This window comes from Canis lupus, chromosome X, assembly GCF_011100685.1.
Source record: "Canis lupus familiaris isolate Mischka breed German Shepherd chromosome X, alternate assembly UU_Cfam_GSD_1.0, whole genome shotgun sequence".
Taxonomy (NCBI): domain Eukaryota; kingdom Metazoa; phylum Chordata; class Mammalia; order Carnivora; family Canidae; genus Canis; species Canis lupus.
The window spans coordinates 17,182,628-17,203,428 of NC_049260.1; the positions used below are offsets into that span (position 1 = coordinate 17,182,628).

Genomic DNA, 20,801 nt, shown 5'->3' on the forward strand with positions numbered 1-20,801 from the left:
AGTGGCACATTTTGGAATGTCACATCCTGTACCCCTTCACTTATATACATGTTCAGGTGCTTTCCTCCCTACTTCTTTATGCTTTTGGTCTGCCTAAATCTCCATAGCAAAACCAAAAGTTTTTGAGCCCCTTTCTGCAGTTCCAGAAGTACCACTTTCAACTCAGTTCTCTTGGCTCCCCATTTCCACTGTCTTCCTCATCCTGGCCCTATCTAGGCAGGGAAGCTTGGGTATGGAAAGACCAGGAGGAGCCCAAAGGCAAGCGACAAACAGGAACTTTCAAAGAACTTGTTTGTTTTGCATCAACATTTATTTATGTAGTCAACATCGGGATATCAGAGTAACTCTACTGAGATCACATGGAGGTTCTTTGGAACTCAGTGCTCACTCACTATCAGCATAGGCCCTTTGTGCCCCTCTGACTTCTCACACCTCACAAGTGTATCTGTGACGTCACCTACTGTCATAGATAATGTTTATCCACCTTATGAAGAAGAAAATATTCCACATTGCTGAACCTTGGGTTTTCATACTACGGATGACATGACCCTCTCTGAACAGACCAGGAACTCCCTTACTCCAAGCTAAGGACACAGTGTCTTATTGTTTTGTTGTTTTAAGTTGTGGTTAAAAAAGAGGCATCAACTATAATTTAAGAAATAATAATAATAAAATAATGTAAAGTATAATAATACCATTTACCTAAAACACGGGGGAAGGAGGAGTAAATAATGGCTTCAAACTTAAGCAACCATCAACTTCATATAGATTGCTATATGCAGATGTTATATACAAACCAAACAGTAACCACAAATAAGAAATCAGTAATAGATAGGCAAAAACTAAAGAGAAAGGAAACTAAGTATATCAATAAAGAAAGCCAACTAATCATGAGAGAAGATAGCAAGGGAAGAAAGGAAGAGAGAATACTATAAAAACACCCACTAAAAATGACAATAAACATATACTTATCAATAATTACTTTGAATGTAAATGGACTAAATGCTCTAATCAAAAGACACTGGATAACAGAATGAATAAAACTACAAGACTCAACTATGTGCTGTCTATGAGAGACTCATTTCAGATGTGAAGACACTGAGGATTCCAAGTGAAGGGATGGAGAACCATTTATCATGCAAAAGAAGTGAAATGAAAGCTGGGGTAGCAATACTTATATCCAAAAAAATATATTTTAAACAAAGATTATAACAAGAGACAAAGAAGGACACTATACAATAATAGACGGAACAATCCAACAAGAAGATATAACAATTTATTTATGCACCCAACATGGGAGCACCCAAATACATAAAGCAGCTATTAACAAACATAAAGGAAATAATCAATAGCAATACAGTATTAATAAGTGACTTTAACATCCCACTTAAATCAACGGATAGATCCAAACAGAAAATGAACAAGGAAACAGCGGCCTTGAATGACACACTGGACCAGATGGCACTAACATATATTCAGAACATTCCATCCTGGAACAGCAAAATACACATTCTTTCCAAGTGCACATGGAATGTTCTCCAAAATGGATCACTTGTTAGGCCACAGAACAAGTTTTAACAGATTAAAGAAGATAGAAGTCATGCATCCTCTCTGATGACAATGCTGTGAAACTAGAAATCAATTATGAGAAAAAAATCTGGAAAAAACAAATAAATCAAGGTTAAATAACATGCTATTAAACAATGAATAAATCACCCAAGAAATCAAAGGGACAATCAAAAAACACATGAAAACAAATGAAAATGAAAATACAACGGTCCAAAATCTTTGGGATGCAGCAAAAGCTGTCCTATTGCATATGTTTATAGCAATACAGGCCTACTTCAAAAGCAAGAAAAATCTCAAAGAAACAACCTAACCTTATACTAAATGAACTAGAAAAAAGAACAAATAAAATCCCAAACCAGTAAAAGGAAGTTTAGAGCAAAAATAAACAAAATAGAAACTAATAAAATAAAAAATAAAAGATCAATGAAGCCAGGAGCTGCTTCATTGAAAAGATCAACAAAATTGATAAATCATTACCCAGACTATCAAAAAAGAAAAAGAGAGACAGAGACTCAAACAAGCAAAATCACAAATGAAAGAGGAGAAATAACAACTGATACCACAGAAATACAAAGGATTGTAAGAGAATATTATAAAAAGTCATATGCCAACAAATTGGACAACCTAAAGGAAATGGATAAATGTAAGAAACATAAACTCCCAAAACTGAATCAGAAAGACATAGAAAATTTGAACAGACCAATTACCAGCAATGAAATGGAATCAGTCATCAAAAAACTCCTAACAAGCAGATGAATTCTACCAAACATTTAAAGCAGAATTAATACCGATTCTTCTCAAACTATTTAAAAAAAATAGAAGAGGAAGGAAAACTTCCAAATTCATTCTACAAGACCAGCATTAACCTGATACCAAGACTAGATAAAGACACAACAAAAAAGGAAACTTAAAGGTCAATGTCTCTGATAAATATAGATGTGAAAATTTTCAACAAAATATTAGGAAACAGAATTCAATAATACAATGAAAATCATTCACTAACATCAAGTAGGATTTATTCCTGGGGTGTAAAGGTGGTTCAATATTTGCAAATCAATCAATATGATACTCTGAAAACTAAAAACACTGATGAGGGACGCCTGGGTGGCTCAGCGATTGAGCGTCTGCCTTCCACCAGGGCGTGATCCTGGGGTCCCAGGATCGAGTCCCATGTTGGGCTTTCTGCATGGAGCCTGCTTCTCCCTCTGCCTGTGTCTGCCTCTCTCTTTCTCTGTGTCTTTCATGAATAAATAAATAAAATATTTTTTTAAAAATAAAAAATAAAACACTGGTGAAAGAAATTGAAGATGACACAAATGGGAAGACAGTCCATAATCAAGGATTGGAGGAACAAATATTGTTGAAATGTCCATACTACCCAAAGCAATGTAGAGATTTAATGCAATCCCTATCAAAATACCAGCAGCATTTTTCACAGAACTGGAACAAGTTATCCTAAAATTTGTATGGAACCACAAAAGACCTCACATAGCCAAAGCTACCTTGAAAAAGAAAGACAAGGGTGGAGATATCAGAATTCCAGCTTTCAAGTTATACTACAAAGCTGTAGTAATCAAAACAGCATAGTAGTGGCACAAAAATGGACATATAATCAACAGAACAGAATAGAAAGCCCAAAAATAAACCTACCACTTAAGGTCAAATAATCTTAGACAAAGCAGTAAAGAATATGTAATGGAATAAAGATAATCTCTTCAACAAATGGTGTTGTCAAAACTGGACAGCTATATGAAAAAGAATGAAAATGGACCACTACCTCACATCATATACAAAAATAAATTCAAATGCATTAAAGACCTAAATGTGAGACCTAAAACCATAAAAATTCCACAAGAGAGCAGCGGCAGTAATTTCCCTGACACTGGCCATAACATTTTTCTAGATATGCATCCTAAGACAGGGAAAACAAAATCAAATAAATAAACAAACAAACAAACACCTACTGAGACTATATCAAAATAGGAAGTTTCTGCGCAACAAAGGAACAAAACAAAATGTCAACAAAACAAAAAGACAGCCTACTGAATGGGAGAAGATATTCAAATGACATATCCAATAATGGGTTACCATCCAAAATACATAAAGAACTTATACAATTCAATACCCCAAAAACAAATAATCCAATTAAAGTCAGAAGAAGAACAGACATTTCTCCAAAGTATATATACAGATGACCAACAGATACATGAAAAGATGCTCATCATCACTAGTCATCAGGGAAATGCAAATCAAAAACACAATGAACGATCATCTCAGATCTGTCAGCATGGCTGAAATAAAAAACACAGGGATCAACAAGTGTTGGCAAGAATGTGGAGAAAAAGGAACCCTTTTACACTATTGGTGGGAATGCAAATTAGTGCAGCCATTGTGGAAAACATGGAGATTCTCCAAAAAATTAAAGATAGAATTACCATAGGATCCAGTAAATCTACTACTAGGCATTTACTCAAAAAATATGAAAACGCTAATTCAAAAAGATATATGCACTTCTATGTTTATTGCAGCATTATTTACAAGAGTCCATTATGGAAGAAGCTCAAGTATCCATGCATAGGTAAATGCATAAAGAAGAACTGGAATATATATATACACACACATATATATGGAATATATATATATGAATATTACTCAGCCATAGAAAAGAATGAAATCTTATCATTTCCAACATCATCAATCAGAAGGACAAATATATGATATATGATTTCACTCATGTAGAAATGAACAAACATAGGAAGAAACGAAAGAAACAAACAGGAAAACAGAGACAAACCTAAAAACAGACTCTTAACTATAGAGAACAAATAGATGGTTACCAGAGGGGAAGTAGGTGGTGGTGGGGATAGATGAAATAGGTAAAGCAGATTAAGAGTACACTTTCTTGGGCAGCCCAGGTGGCTCAGCGGTTCAGCGCCGCCTTCAGTCCAGGGTGTGACCCTGGAGACCTGGAATGGAGTCCCACGTTGGGCTCCCTGCGTGGAGCCTGCTTCTCTCTCTGCCTGTTTCTCCCTCTGCCTCTCTCTCTCTGTCTCTCATGAATAAATAAATAAAATCTTAAAAAAAGAGTACACTTCCTTGATGAGCACTGCACAATATATAGAATTCTTGAATCACTATATTGTACATACACCTGAAATTAATTTAAGACTGTTTATTAACTATACTAGAATTAAAATAAAATTTAAAAAATAAAAATAAAAGGAAGTATAAGGAAGAAAAAAAGAACTGTATCCTATCAACAACTACTTGAGTAAGCTTGAAAACATGTACTCACCTCCAGTTGAGCCTTAAGACAAATACAGCCCCTGCCAACACCTTGATTGCAGCCTTTTCAGAGACCCTGAGATAGAAAGCCCAGCTATTACCAGATTCCTGACCCATAGAAATTATGAGATAATAAATAATATTGTCTTGAGGCATCAATTTTAAGAGTAATTTGTTATGAAGCATAGGTAATTAATACACAAAACTTCAATAATTTTTTTCTATTGTAAATTTGTCTCACATCCTTCCTTCTATGCTTAAAATGAAGTATATAAGTTTTTCACAAGTATTTTTGGCAGGTAATGACATAAATGTTGACAGTGATTGACTATTTGGATTCAAATTACCATTACTATTTTCACAGGGAATATAGGAGCTTTATGTAAATGTAGAAAGAAAAAGCCTAAATTTGATATAGAACATTCCCAAAACGTGAACTGAGAGCTCTTTTGCCTAAAATACAGATAAAAGCAATGTTCTTATATGCTGTCTTAAATTTTAGTGACTTTTGTTTAAATTTTTACAAATTCTTGAGCACCAGTGATGATACATTCATTTTTTCTCAAAGACATCCTGATGAAGCACTAAGCATTTTCACAATGCCAAAAAAATTAAATATTGCTGAAAAAGAAAAGAAACAAAAAAGGAATCTAAGAGGCTAAAAAGCAGAGTAGTAAGTAGAATATTTGCAAGTCTTATATAGCAGCTATTTTTGTTGTCTATCATCATGTAGCAAATATATATGAGTCCTTGTGATATTTTAAAAATTATTTTTGAGAGACTTTTAAAGGCATGATTCATGAAAGTTAGCTTGATCCTTAATGATAATGAGAATAAGTTTTTTTGAATTACTTTGGAATTTCTCTAATCCTGGTTTCAGCCATTCAAGAGTCAGATGTGGATGAAGTCAACAATATACTCTAGCTACAGAACTCAGACTTAGCTTCTAGATTATTTATTCCTCTTCCTATACAGTCATTCTAAAATTAAACAAAATAAAATCCCTAACTTTTAAGAAAAGGATTCCAAATTTGAAAGTACTCATATAGGCTATCTCATTCTGGACCTTTAGGTATTACCTTCACTGGATTTAAAAGTCATGTATCTTTTTTGTGGCTTTCAAATGGCAAGAAATAGACTTTATTTGGTAGCGTTATGATTAGTTATTTGAGACAAAATATCCTACCATAAAATGAAATAACCAAATAGGCAAACATTCTTGTACCATGTTGGAAATTTTCTACAAATAGAGTGAGTGCATTCTGTTGAACACTATTATTTCTAGGCACTGAAATTACAAGAATGGATAAGATACTTGAATAGATAGCTACAATTTTAAGTATGCACAGATATGTACAATTACTTATACAACACAGAAGAGAAAGTCTTACTAAATGAGAAATAATTATCCAAGTAAATGTGTATGTGTTGGTTTGGGGAGGCGGTTGTTGAGATAATTCCAGAAAGAGGTGACAGCATGAGCTATGGTTCAAAAGCAAGAAACTGTATGTTATGTTCCAGGAATCTACACCAGACCAGAAAACACAAAATTCCCTAGCAACCCTGGCAAATAATTTTCACTCATATCCAAGGAGGAACTAAAATATTGTACCAAAACCTCTCCCTTCTAGCCCCATACATCTGTTACAGTTGACTGTTTATGTTGAAATTTATTATATGAAGAAATATACAGAAACCTCATGTAATTCAAAAGGTTTGATAATTTTCAACAATCTTTTTGCTATATCTATCAAGTCTTAAATTACAAAATACCTTCATAATTATAGATTTATATCTAGACTGGGTCAATCGTATTTGAATCTTTTAATTGTGAATAAGGAGCTGTTAGAGGGCCAGACCAGGTAAACATCAGAATACTTTTTCAGCAAAGGTTTTTTTTTTTTTTTTTTTTTTCTGGGTGTGCTATAAGTTATCTAGGATTTTTGTAAGCATTTTCCTTATTCTACCCCAAATATAGCTACTCTACTCCAAGTATGCTTTTCTAAAGCAAAGACTGCCAGTTACACCCAAAAGATATTTCCTTAGCTGCCTGATTATTTCTCTGCCACCATTTATTATTTATATCACAGCCTTTCAACTTTTAGGTCATACTTAGAAATGTTGTCATGGGGACAGACTCTCCTTGGCCTTGTATTTGGCCCAGACAATAATCTCATGCCAAGAAATGTAAGACAGCAGTGAAAGATATAATGAAATATAATTAAAATCCCCCACATTTTTTGTTTATAGTAATCGCCTTGATTATTTATCTGTTTATTTTTGTCACTGCTCCAAAACATTATTTGTAGCCAATTTAGTGAAAGAATGGTGGAGCACATTTTTTATTGTTCATGAACTTTCTAGTAACTCATTTTTCTCCTGTAGAAAGATTTTATCATTCCATTTATTTTTTTGAGAGAGAGAGAGAGAGAGAGAGAGAGAGAGAGAGAGAGAGAAGAGATGGAGGAGGGATAGAGGGAGAAGGAGAGACAGAATCTTAAGCAGTCTCAATGCCCAGCGTGGAGCTGGATACAGGACTTAATCTCACAATCCTGAGATCATGACCTGAGAAGAAATCAAGAGTCAGAGGCTTAGCCAACTGAGCCACCCAGGTGTCCCTAAAGGTAATGTATTTTAAAAATGGGATATTTTTTCCTGCCTGGGATGTCATACTAAAACTACCAATGAAATGCTACAACAAATTATAGTTCTATTTAATCAAGTCCTACTCTTAGATTTAATTTTTTAATTTCTCATTATAAACTCATTATTTTAGGTAGAAGAGAATCATTTAGCTAAAAAGTGTAATTTCCTTCCTCTTTCCATTTGAGTTTTTATAAAAGAGGACTTAAGAATTTACTAGACTACAAAGCAAAAATGTTAACAAAATAAGATTGTTTTCCATTATATTTAATTGGAAATTATGTGATTATGTATATGACAGATTATATAGACCTAATTATGTCCCAACCAAATTAAAAAGGTGGATCTGAGCTCTGTCCCTTGACATCAATTTTATAAAGGGCTTCTACTGTATTTTATGGGAACCTTACTCAAAATTATACTTCACCCTTAAGACAAGTAGCATTGATCTCATTAGTCTCAGGTGAAAGTTTTTAAATTTCTTTTTAGATTTTATTTATTTATCTGAGAGAGCACAAGCAGGAGGAGTAGCAGAGAGCATGGAAAAGCAGGCTTCCTGAGGAGCAGGGAGCCCAATGAGCAGGAAGCCGGATGTGGGGCTTGATCCCTGGACCTGGGATCATGATCTAAGCCAAAGGCAGACGCTTAACTGACTGAGCCATCTATGCAACCCTCAGGTGAAAGTTTTAACTTATACTATTCATTTGCATGACTAAAACTTTAAGTAGAAATGACCACATATTTCTTGGGAGGTCAAATGTACTATCAAATTACTGTAGACTGTACCATATGAGTGCATATTTGCACAGTTCCTTTCTCAGAAACCCATGGAAATGAATAAAATAAACTAAAAATAAGAAGAAAATTCCATCCAAAATAAGGCAATGAACCCCATCCCCCACACACATTTCCCTTGAAACTGATCTTGGAGAAGTATCTGTCATATACAATAAAATTTGAATCAAATTAAAAGAGATCTCCAAGATTGATGCACAGTGAAGGATGAAGTTATCAGGTATAAATGAGAGACTGTTGAAGAGTTCCACCAAAATCTCTGAACCTGGAAATGAGGTCTGAGGAATGTTGGCAGGCCACAGTAGAAGCATTCCACTACAAGCCAGTTTCCACACGGCAGTATTACAAGGGAGACAGAAGTAAAGTCTACCATGTGGTTAAATGACTTTTGTTTTTCCATATTTTGCCTTTGAGCCAATCAGGATAGCATGGAGATGAGGTGGGACACAAAAAAGCTAGGAAATAGCAATGTACTAACCAGCTAAAATACAGTTAAGGCAAAAGGAGAAAAGAGTAGCTTTGTAGTCAAAATATACAGCTGCTTTAATAGAGTTCACTTAGTGAAGGTAAATAACACCAAATAAACAACAATGAAAGAAAGTATTTGGGCATTCAGTCTTTACACAAGAATCAAGAGAAACAATTAAAATTCTCTGTTTTCATCCCTCACCCCCCTCAAACATTGAATAATAATGTGGAACAGAGAGTAGAAAACCAAAACTTTGTGGGGAACCATTTAAATTACAGCAGGCAATTGTCTGTTGCCTCAGCTCACTAGCATTGCATTTCAAACAACTGAATGACAATACTGAAAAATATATGCCTTCCAGCTCAAGCTCTAACAGAATGATTCAAGTAGTGCCAGGAAAAAGATGGTAAGATTCAGCAGAATAAACATCCATATATTTTTCAGTGACTAAAATATTTGGATACCATTGCACGGATTACTAAAAAAATAATAAGCTGAAAAAAGCTAGAAAACCTTTACAAAAATACAAATCATATACCAATTAGAGGAAGGATTATTCAAGGAAAGTAAAAAAGTAGCCCAGAGCTATTTTTCACTATTACAGAAATAAAAAATTCTTTGAAATAAGAAATCCAAAAAAAGTACTAATTAAGACATTAACACAACTAGATTTTTTAAAAACTAATACATTTAAAGGAAAAGAAGAGAAAAATATCAATAAAGACTAAAAATCATATGACAAAAAATAATATACAAAAACAATAATAAATCATGAACAAATGAATTTGTCCTGTGAATAAATGATTGGCTTAACATTAGAAAACTGACTAGAAGACTAAGGTTTAACTACAGAGTTTCATTGCAACTGATGTAGAAAGCACAGATGATAATATTCAATATCCATTCAGAATAAAATCTCTAAGCCAAAAGTTAAAAAATCTAAAAGTAGAAGGGAATTTAACGTGCTTAAAAAAAAAACTATGGTAAATATCATACTAAGTAGTAAAACATGAAATCATGCATAGGTTAAAAGTGAAAGGATGATATAAAAAATATCAGGATAAATTGAGACCAACAACGTTCATGATCAGATGACTCAAAATCTAAAATATTAATTCTCTTTATGTTGATGATCTATAAGCTCAATAAAATTTCAATCAAAATTAAAATTGTTTTTATTTGCAGAACATGAAAGTTTATTCTGAAATTGGTATGAAATAGAAAAGGGCTAAGATTAGTCCAAAAACAAAAAAAGGAAGAAAAACTCTTTTCAAAAAACACAATGGAGAATTTGCCCTACCAAATATCCATAATTCTTAAAAATCTATGCTAGGGGCGCCTGGGTGGCTCAGTCAGTTAAACATCTGCTTTTGGCTCAGGTCATGATCCCAGGGTCCTGGGATCCAGCTCTGCACCAGGACTCCCTGCTCTTCGGGGAGCTTGCTTCATCCTCTCCCTCCGCTGCTCCCTCTGCTTTTGCAAATAAAATCTTTTAAAAATGAAAATAAAATATAAAAAGCTACACTAATTTAAATATTGTAGCACTGTTTCAGAGACAGATACATAGAACCATATAACAGAACAGATCCTCACATACATAGAAACCTGATATTTGTCATCACAGCGGGAAAAAGAAGTTTTCAATAAATGGTGATGGGATAAATAGTTATTCATATGGGAAAAAAAGAATTTAGATCTCTGATACAACATATCACACATAAATATCATTTCCAGGTAGGGTAAATATTTAAGAAAAAAAATAAACTTTTAGAAAAAAATATGGGGATATATAACAACCTTGGGGTAAACAAGAGTTTGTTAAACAACTAAAAAAAGTGATAAACCATAAAGGAAAATTTAATAAATCAAATCAAAATGAAACATCTCTCGCAAATCAAAACCACAATGAGATATCACCACAGATCTCTAAGGAGGGCTAGTATCAAAAAGACAATAAATAATAAAATTTGGAATGGATGTGGAGAAAAGAAGACCCTGGTACACTGGTAGTGGGAATGTAAATTGGTACAGCCATTATGGAAAATAGTATGAAGTTTCCTCAAAAAATTAAAAATAGAACTACCATATGTTCTAGCAATTCCACTTTTAGGTAAAGAACTAAAATCAGGATTTCAAATAGACACTTGTGCACCCATGTTCATTGCAGCATTATTTACAAGAGCCAAAATGTGGAAACAACCTAAATGTCCATCAACCGAAAAATTAGATAAGGAAAATGTGGTATGTACATACACTGGAATAGTATTCATCCTTTAAACAGAAAAAAATTCCTGCCATTTTCAACAAGGATGAACCTGAAGTACATTATGCAGACAAAGGAGGACAAATACTATATAATTACATGTGGAATCCAAAATATTTAAGCTTATGGAAACAGAGTAGAATGGCAGGTTGCCAGGGGCTGGGGAAGGGAGAATTGGGGAAGTGATCCTCAAAGGGGAACAAAGTTTCAGTTATGCAAGATAAATAAGTTCTGGAGATCTACTATAATGCACAGTGCTTATATCTAACAATACTTAATTGAATACTAAAAATCTGGTAAAAAATTTGGTAAAAATTTTGGTAAAATAATTTGGTAAAAAAATTGGTAAAAAAAAAGCAGATCTTTTGTTGTGTTAACACACAAAGATATAACAATAATAAAAATAGCAAATGGGTTGGAGGAAACCTAGGGAGAAGACAAATATATTGAAGGCATTGATGGAGGTAATGGTTTCACAGGTTTACATTTATCTACAATCTCATGAGTTGCATACGTTAAATACATACTTCTCTTTATCTGTCGATCTTATCTCAATAAATTGGCTAAAAAATAAAATAAGCTATAATACTTATATAAAGAACCCTTAAAAATCAACAACTAGGGACACTTGGTTGGCTCAGTCTGTTAAGTATCTGCCTTGGACTCAGGTCCTGATTTTGGGGTCCTGGGATGGAGCCCTGCATCAGGCTCGCTGCTCAATGGAGATTCTGCTTCTCCTTCTCCTCCCTTCTGCTCATGCTCACTCTCTCTCTCAAATAAATAAATAAATCATCTTTAAAAAATCAATAACCCAATAGAAAACCAGCAAAATTTTTAAGAGACATCTAACCAGAAGAATGTATGTAAAAAACAGGTCTCCTCAATTGAATACTATATAAACCAAAATGATAAACTATTTCAGATTCAACACTGGCAAAAATTAATGTCTGACACATCAGGGATTGTAAGAGAAATGGAGAAAAGACAGTTTTTATACTCTACAGGCTGAAATGGAAATTGATATGATCATTCTGAAAAATAACTTTACCTTATCTGTAAACTAGAAGGTATACATACCCTATAATCCAACAATTCTACTCATATATAGATTCAACAGAGAAACTTTTATAAATTTGTATGAGGAAACATATACAAAGTTCTTAACAACATTGTAATAGATAATTCAAATGTTTTACAGTAAAATGGACAGACATACTGTGGTATACTTATACAATGGGATGAACTGCTACCACTGTAAATTTGAGTCAATGTAAAAAAAATGCCATTGAATGAAGAAAACTAAGATGCCAAAAGGATACACAGTAAGTTATTATTTATTCAAAGTTCTAAAACCAGTAAAAATAAACATATTTTTCAGGATTTCATATATATATGATAAAACTATAATGAAAAAGTAGAGTAAAAAACTCACAATTCCTGGTAGTAGTTACTCTGGTTGGGGTTCTGGGTGAATAGGGGTTGTATTCAGAAAATGGCACAAATAGGGCTCCAAAGTACTGGTAATGATGTTTCATAAGTTGGGAAGTCAGTATACTGATATCCATTTTACTATAATTCTTTAGGATTTATATATACTTTGTATATATTCTCTTATTATTTCATGACAAAAGTGAATTTTAAAAATCTATGGAGTTATTGAGAAGCTTAATAAGGACTGTGCAAGATCTACATAACAAAACTATAAAACTACAGAGGGACAGAAGAAGGACTCAACAAATGAAGAGTCACATTTTTCCTGGGTAGAAATATTCAGTAATGAAAAGATGTTAATTGTGACCTTAAAAATCTAAGCATTTTATAAAAACCTATTCCCAAACTCTAAACAATTACAAAGTATACCTACAAAACAAACTTGTGAAAAGAACCAGGAATTTTAAGAATAATTATAAAATACATAAGGATGTACTTACTACATATCAGAATGTAAAATTTAATATATATCTTGGTAATTAAAGTAGCATGTTACTGATTAGGAATAGACCAAGAGATAAAATGAATAAATTGGTCAGGCCTAATATCTATGAAAATTTAGCACATGAACATGGTGGGATTTTAAGCTTGTAGGGAAAACATCAATTGTCAAAAAATGGAGTTGAAACTGGTTTGCCAAGTAGAAAAGAAAAATACATGTTAAAAGCAATTGTTAAACTGAAACAAACTTAAGATGAATAAAATATTTTAATATAAAGTATAAAACATAAAAATATTAGAATAATTTATAAAAGAATATTCTAATCTTCAGGTGATACTGATATGACACAGAAGCCATAGTAATTTTAAAAAACACTGATTTTTATGACCACAGGTTTAAAAGAGAAACAAGAAACAGAGCAAAATATTTGTAATGTGTATTTTTTAAAAAGTACTTTGGCAAAATATAAGAAAATAAGAACAATAGCCAGTAATAATAGTATAAAAGACATGAACAGGTAATTTATCAGAAATGGATCATAAAACCACATCAGTAATCAATGAACTAAATTAAGAGTTTTCTTTCATTTACTAGAATAACCAAAATTAAAATGTGTAATGACACCCAGTGATGACAAGGGTATGAGAATGAGGCACTCTCGGACACTGTTGTTAGGAGTGTAAATCAGTACATGTGTTGGGCAATAATTCAGAAATCTCTATTAGACTGTGAAATAAGAATTATTCATGACTCAGTAATTTCACTTTTAGGAATTTATTCTATAAAACTCTTGTGGAATTGCACAAAAATATGTACAATACATACTGCAGCATTGTTGTGATCGTGATAAGATATAATGAACCTACATGTCCATTAACAGGAAGGGGTAAATAAGTAACCAAACATCCATATAATGGATAACATTATACCACCATAATAAAGAATGAGGTATAGCTACCTGTACTGATATGGAAAGCCATCCATGATACATTATAAATGGCACCAAAAATGCATTATATGCACCTGTATATGCTATATGCTATATACATGCATACATATATAAAGTCAAGTTGTTTACAACTGCAACAGCTGCCTTGCCTCCACTAAGGGAAAACAGAGAGAATCTTAGGGAAACCAAATCAGAAACAAACAAACAAAAAATCACGGAGAGACACTGAAATTTGGAAAAATCTCACCTCCAGACTTCTGATTATATGAAGATAATAAATATCCTAATTAAGTCAATTTTAGTCAGGTCTCCTGCTACTTAGCCAGAAAGTTCATAACCATCGCAGGTGGTTTATCAACACAACTGTAAATCAATATTAGTACCATGATAATTTAAAAGTAACTGATGCGGGCAGCCCCAATGGCTCAGCGGTTTAGCGCCTGCCTTTGGCCCGGGGCGCGATCCTGGAGTCCCGGAATCGAGTCCCGCGTCGGGCTCCCTGCATGGAGCCTGCTTCTCCCTCTGCCTGTGTCTCTGCCTCTCTCTCTCTCTCTCTCTGCCTCTCATGAATAAATAAATAAAAATATTTAAAAAAATAAAAGTAACTGATGGGATATTTTGGTATTACATGCACATGGCATTCCTAAGAAAGTCCAAGGGACAGAATGGAGAATGAATCTACCTGTATTTTTCATGGTTTCTTTTATGGAAATAAGATTAATAAATTAAGACAAATCTCTTAAATTCAGACATCAGGTAACTTATATATATTATAAATATAAATTTTAAAACATGAAGAGTTATTACTTCTTTAAAAATTACTTGTATAATTTGTTGAAAAGGATGAGAACTTTAGGAGGTATTTTTCCTTTCGAAGTCATTTTGCTTAATACCACACATCACACTTTATTAGTGATACTTTTAAATCTATATGTCCCAGCTTGAATTCCTTAAAAAAAGCAATCTGATACAAGGGTTTACATGCAGGTGGTTTATTTTGAGGAAATGGAAAGGCTGAAATAGTGAAGAAAAGAAAGCCAATCGAAGAGTGTGCTTTATTGAGCTACCTAGTGCTGTTGGTAACTTGGGTCTGAAATCCACTGGGAACCCTGCCAGGAAATATGTAGAATGCACTGTACATTTGTATCCTCAAGGCCTTCCTGAGGCTTCGTGTCCTTCAACAGTAAAATGAGAATTTTTTCTTTCCATGAATCTCAAAATCACATACAGCTCTAAAATTTGTATTTATGTATAAACACAAATGCTGCTTTGACTGACCAAAAACAATATAACAAAATTCATTCAGTAAGCATGAGTAATTTATTTATGTATTTTGAAATAAATGCCAAACTCCTAGAATACTGTTGCATATAATAATGCACAATGGGAAATACAGTCAAAAACAAAACAAAACCTTTAACTTGCCAGGTTTGGGGGCTTTTTTTCTATTATAAGTATCTTCTATGCCCAGACAGGGCTGGGAAATAAATCCAAGTGATGACTGTAGTAAGAGCTAAGAATAGTTGATTCTTCAGTTGAGGATGTTTTGGGATATTTTCACTCTGCCAATAAATATTTCATTATATTTTAAAGATAAATTGATTCAGTCATAATAACTATGTAGAATCAAAGGAAAAGAAAAGAAATAGAAACTGCTATGTCTAAAATAAAAATTTGTTGATGCATCTGGTGGTTCAGTTGGTTAAGCATCTGTCTTCGGCTCAGGTCATGATCTCAGGGTCCTGGGATCAAGCCTTGCAATTCTCCTTCTCCCTCTGTCTGCCACTCTCCCTGATTGTGTGTGCCCTCTCTCTCTCTCTGTCAAATAAATAAAATACTAAGTAAATGAATGAGTGAATGTTTGTTACTGTGATTCCAATTTGAAAGAAGCTTTATCACAACTAACATTAAAGTATTTGGAAGTGTTTATTACAGTTGTTTATAACTGCTTTCTTTTTATGTATAAATGTTACATTATTATCTAATTAATACAATCCACTGTTTCATGTTCATACTAACTTACTTTAATACTTACCATTCTACATGGGTATTTATTATAACTTTATAGGTTAGAGTAATAGTACAACGTCTTCTAGCTTATTAATTCAATTTCATATCAAAAAATCATAAACTTTTTATTAATATGCTTATGAAAATTTCCTTTTCTTAAGAAACAAAATAGTTTATATATATTCCCTACATTTTTGGCAATTACTTTTATATTCATAATTAAGAATGACTTATGGGAGCATTTAAGAAAATTTTATTTTTATATTTGAATAATGAGAGAAATTTCACAGTGCATACCATTTCTTTGGTCAGAATTTATCATATTACCTGATGATTCTGAATTGGTATTTATGTGTCTGTTAAGGTTAAAAAATGTTTTAAATTTCTGAGATTTTAATTTTCTTTAATGATATTAACTACTCCCCTATTTTAAAAAATATTTTACTTATTTATTTTGAGAGAGAGCACCTAGGCAGGCAGAGGCAGAGGCATAAGGAGAGAAAGAATCTCAAGCAGACTCCATGCCAAGTGCAGAGCCTAACTCAGGGCTTGATCCTACAACCTCAAAATATAACCTGAGCAGAAATCAAGAGTCAGACACTCAACTGACCAAGGTATCCAGGTACTTCAACTATTCCTATATTTTAATTATTGAAAGAAAATCTGTGAAATAATCTTCATAAAACTACCCAAGCAGATTTGATGTACTCTCTATATACTTACACTGTAACTGTTCTACTTATAATTGATCATAATCTATTATCTCCCAAATCATCTTGAAATTTAGTGGACATCTTGTATATTATAGATAAGGCCTGAGTAGCATGACCTAAAAAGAATTTTATTCTAATACCAACAGTCTTTACAGTATTCAGGGTTTATTAATATTGCATGAAATTCTCTAATGTGAAAAGAATATATACTAGTATGTGGATACTTTTGAAGGTGAGTGTAAATCTTCTCTTAAGCAATGAAACAAACCAAAGATTTATATGTTCACTGTGATGTGTCTCACATTTTGCCCCATTAAAGTTCTTTCCCAGTGCTAATCTTTTCCTAATCCATAAGGTAACGCAAAGTAGTCTGTTTTTTTTTTTACTTTTTATTTATTTATGATAGTCACAGAGAGAGAGAGAGAGAGAGGCGCAGAGACACAGGCAGAGGGAGAAGCAGGCTCCATGCACTGGGAGCCCGATGTGGGATTCGATCCCGGGTCTCCAGGATCGCGCCCTGGGCCAAAGGCAGGCGCCAAACCGCTGCGCCACCCAGGGATCCCAAAGTAGTCTGTTTTTATGTGCTGCTGAAAGGGCCTCATAACTGAACTCACAACAAAACTCAACTGTGGCAGAATTATTTTCATTTTTCTATAGATTTGTATTTTGGAGAAGTGTCACCTAGGGAATTTTGAAAAACAGCACAAGCATGAAACAGGAGTCTGCATCTCATTAAGAATTTGGGATTTTATATGAATTGTTTCTGACAAATGTTTGTCAGATGAACATTTATATGTGATGGTTAGGAGGAATCATGAAAGGAAAACAGCTGTGCTAGAAATCTCTTAGTCTCTAAACCACTGGAAAAACATAAAAATGTTTAGAATTTTAGCAATTCACTTTACAGCTCTATACAGATCAACACTTATATAGTCTAGGGTCTGAAAAAATGGAGACCCTCCCAGAAGTTTCTCTTTTTATCATGTAAGCTTTTCAATTAAAATAAATCTGTTTAATGCAGTACTCTAATTTTCTTTTTAATTCTCCTCTCTACTTCAACAAATCTTGAATTATCCAATAAACAAATTAAGTATATGCTACGACACTAACACAAGAGCAGTATCCAAAAACCCTTTGTGAAAAAATGTGATATTTGATATCCGGGCCCACTCCCCCTGCATTAAAGTAGAATTGGCAAAGTTACAACTTTGATGGAATTCCTTCCTTTAGTATTAACACCATTTCTTTTTACGTATTTATCAGGGTGGGGCATCATATTCTTCTTTGTTTAGAACTTGTAATTGTTGTCTTCATTTTTAAAGTTTTCTTATAGATATTTTCAAACAGACACCAAAGTAGAGAGAATAGTACAATGAACCTACATATACCTATCACCCAGCTGCAACAATCTATAACTCTTGATAATTATTTCATCTATAATTTCACCCACTCTCACTCCCCACCCACCATTATGTAGCATATCTCACATATTATATCATTTTATTTGTAAATATTTAACTGTATATCTCTAAAAATACTTTTTTGAAAAAATCAAATCTTCAGAAAAATTATAAAAATAGCGCAATGAATACCAGTATTTCTTTACTAAGATTACCAACTATTAATATTTGCCAGGTTTACTTTACCTTTTTCTATATAGTATATAAATATATATGTAAACATATTCCAATTATCTGCTAAGTCATATATGAGTACATTCAAGTTGCAGATATCGTAACCCTTTACCCTGAAAGTTCAGCATGTATCTCTTAAGAATAAGGATACTCACTCATATAACCATATTACAATGATCAAACTCAGAAAATGTAACATTGATACAACACTATTATTTAATTAATAGTTCACATTCAAATTTCCCCAATTTTCCCAAAAATGATCTTTCTAGTAAATATTTTCCATCCTTGATCTAATCCAGGATTGCATTTAGTTATGATAGTCTTTTAATCTCCTTTAATTGGAAATAATTCCTTGGTCTTTTTATTTTGACATTGACATTTTTGAAAAGATCAATTGTTCTGGGAATGTTCCTCAATTGTCTTACTATAGCATTGATATCAACCATCTTCACCCCTGTTCTCTTAGGCCTTTGACTTCTTTTGTGTTTGTGGATGCCATAGAGACAGATGAAAGTGTCTTCACTTAGAATCTCTTTGATTGTATACATCAAAATGAAATGTGTTTGGGTTTGTAGGGAAGCAGAAAGGCAATGTGGAGAAGGAAATAGGAGTGGACACTGTTAAGAATAAGCTCAAAGTCATTAAGATTTGAAGTCATTAAAATTCAAACACTTAATGTTTTCATTATAAGCTTTTTCAACTGCTTCTTTCTGTTACTATTTTTAGAACTTCACTTGACAAGTGCTCCAAAAAGAACATTTTAATAAGTAAGTGTGTGTATCTGATAAGATTTGGTGAACAGCTGAGACCATTGCTTGTAATACACTAGTTTGCTTTCTACTTGCCCTAGGCTGCCTTGGCCTCTTAAATCTATTCTTCCACTGCAGTCAGAGGAACTTGTTTAAAAACACAACCATGACTATGCTATTCCCCTGCTGAAACATCAAAAATGAGATAAAGTTCAAGCTTCATGGCATAGCACAAAAAATCTTTCATTATCTGATATATTCTAGCTACCATTCCAGTTTCTCATATTTCTTTCTGAACTTCCCAAAGAGGAATATATATGCCCAGAGGTATGAGACACTATGCCAGAGAGATCAGTATTAGTGCAGTTTCCTAGAACTTCAACTTTATATAGTGGTAAGGAATTGTGGCACACTGTATTTTCCAAAGATGGATGCCAAAATATGTCTCATCCTATACACTCTTCTTAAATGTGAAAGTTGACAATCTTCCCATCAAGAGATAGCTCTATGCTACTTTCCTGTGAAAGAAACAAGAGAGAGAATGAGAGAGTGTATGTGTGTGTGTGTCAATATCTGTATCAATGCCAACCATAGCATAAAAATAACTTCATCTTTCAGAATTATCATACCTACAAACTTAGTAAATCCAATTATGATTCTAGACCACTCCTTTTCAACATGAGAGGCACATACCCCAGGGGATTTTCAAGGCTATCCTTGATATTGAGGAAAATATTAGAATTTGTATATATATATATATATATATATATATATATATATATACAAATTTATATATATTTATTTTACTGTTATGCATCTTTAATTTATAGTGTATATTTTTTAACTTTTTAAAATTATTTTTAAATTTTTAATGCAGGCTCCATGGCAGGTCATGGAGCCCAATGCAGGGCTTGAACTCGTGACCCTGAGATCAAGACCTGTGCTGAGATCAAGAGTCAGGCACTTAACTGACTGAGCCACCCAAGTGCCCCTATATTTTATATTTAAAAAATATAAAACTATAGTATCAGATACTGTAGCTATTAGTCACACATAGCTACTGAACACTTGAAATGTGACTACTCTGAACTAAGATGTTAAAAGTTTAAATATACACCAGATTTCAAACTTATTTAAAAATGTAAAATACCTCAGTATAATTTTATATTGATGTCATTTGAAATGATATTTTTGATATATTGGCTTAATTAAAACATTAAAATTAATTATTTTTATTTTCTGAATTTGGCTACTAGAAAAATTTTTTTAAAGATTTTATTTATTTATTCATGAGAGACACAGAGAGACAGAGACATAGGCAGAGGGAGAAGCAGGCTCCCTATGGGGAACCTGGTGGCAGACTCAATCCTAGGACCCTGGGATCATGACCTGATCTGAAGGCAGATGCTCAACCACTGAGCTACGCAGGCACACCAGCTACTAGAAAATTTAAAATTACATATGTAGCTCTCATTGTGTATATTTCTATTTGACAGTGCTGACATATAATAACAGTTTTATAGTTTAGGGGCCCAGGACAAGCCATCCCAAAATGTGCCAGTTTAGTATATTGAGTATTTTGAATTAAAGTTACTTAAAGAAACAGCCAAATGTAGGAAGAACACTTTGACCCTCCTCTGTCTTCAGAAAGCAGGAAATAAATCTCCCAGGTGAAAGGTACCTTCCTATAATAGGAGGTAAAGAGACATTCTTACCATCAGGGGTATGGAATTCAAAGCCAAGAAGGCCGTGTGAACAAACCTTGTTACTTTTACTAATTTACTAT

The 20,801-nt window shown here is 33.2% G+C and overlaps 1 long non-coding RNA gene across 1 annotated transcript in view; it reads right to left on the minus strand.

Moving 5' to 3' along the window:
- Positions 1-4,863: 4,863 nt before the first annotated feature.
- Positions 4,864-20,801, minus strand: part of LOC119868170 — a 75,122-nt gene continuing 59,184 nt past the window's right edge. The window contains exon 3 of the long non-coding RNA XR_005385918.1: positions 4,864-4,930. This is a non-coding gene — a long non-coding RNA (uncharacterized LOC119868170). The remainder of the gene's footprint in view (positions 4,931-20,801) is intronic.